The sequence below is a fragment of the Cebus imitator genome, unplaced genomic scaffold, assembly GCF_001604975.1.
Source record: "Cebus imitator isolate Cc_AM_T3 unplaced genomic scaffold, Cebus_imitator-1.0 Scaffold1282, whole genome shotgun sequence".
NCBI classification, from domain to species: domain Eukaryota; kingdom Metazoa; phylum Chordata; class Mammalia; order Primates; family Cebidae; genus Cebus; species Cebus imitator.
The window spans coordinates 16,665-18,282 of NW_016108597.1; positions in this window are offsets into that span (position 1 = coordinate 16,665).

A 1,618-nucleotide genomic window follows, 5' to 3' on the forward strand; every position below is an offset into this window, starting at 1 on the left:
CCTTTGCCTGGAATTAAAATTGCTTTCTTTGGTCTTCAATCTTGGTCTTTTTCTGTGGTTTTCAAGATCACTGCCAGCTTCAGATCTAATATGGCCTTGTTACGTTTCTTATCAATAGGCTTAGGATAGTTCCCACACATCTGAGCTTTTAACATCCCCAAGAATTATTTCTCTTAATGCTCAGCCTTGGGAAACACTGACTGACTTAGGATAATTTCTTGTAATTTCTTTTTTACAGTACAATGTTTTAAAAATCATGTTGAATCTTGTTTCTTTGTAGTCTTTTGCAGTACTTCCCCTGGTAATTTATTCACATAATTCATAAATGCACGTGCCCTTCAAGTTTTAGTGTTAATGATCCCCTTCCTGAGGAAGCCTTCCCTGAACCACTCGTTTTTATTAGATTCCCCTATCATTCACCTCTCCTCATACTTATGATCAGTTGAGAGCCTTATTTAACCCTGACTTTCCTGAGGAAAAAACTATGTCATTATCTGTATATCTATATCAAGATAGACAATAGAGGTAGATAGATGCCAGCTAGCTAAATAGGTAATAATATAAATCGCACATCTATCATGTGTTATTATTTATTACCTATTTATATAAATTTATTATAATTCTTTATTACCTATTTATATAATAGAATAGGTAATAAATTTATTATAGCAATTTGTATATATTTATATATAATTTATTTATGTATTATTTATATATAAACGTTTGTATATTTATATATAAATATATATATATAAATTATGTAAAAATACACACAATACATATAAATATATATGTTGTATACTTATATATTGTATATATTTATATATAAATAGATATATAAAATAAATTAAATTTATATTTATATATAAACATATATAAATAGGTGATATTTAAGTATATATAAATAAATAGGTAATAAATAACATGCTAGATGACATGGATGCATTTATTATTAGGTATATGGGTTATTAATAATATAATTTATATGATAATTCATTATTGGATGGATTATTGTAATAAATAATAAATACATTATACATAGATAAGTAAATCTATAACCAACCAGTGCTGAATAGATAGATAGATAGATAGATAGAGATAGGTAGATAGATGAATATAGATAGGTAGGTAGATAGATGGAGAAGTAGATGATAGATAAGTAGATGATAGGTGGGTGATAGATGATATGTAAGTAGATGATAGATGGATAGATGATAAATAGATAATAAATAGAAGATAACTAAATAGATAACCTTTAATCAGTGCTGAATACAGGGTTTGATGCAGAATAAATATTCGATGAACAGCGACGTATAAAAAAGTTGAATCAATGAAAACAACCCATCGGACTTATGAAAGGACAGGTGTCTTCCAGGGTAGTCAGTATTAGTAGGACAAATTTGCTCTTATTTTCTGTAGAGTCACACTTAAAATTCTCAGACTGACATTTCAGTGTATTTGGGTAACTATCACCAATAGATATCATGCACAATTACAGACCATGCATATAGTTTAAGAAGAAAAAAATAAAACATCACTTATATGGAAGGAATCCGACTCTCCTTGTTTAACTTTCAGGAACTGCTTTTTGGAGCACCAGATAATTAAAATAATAATT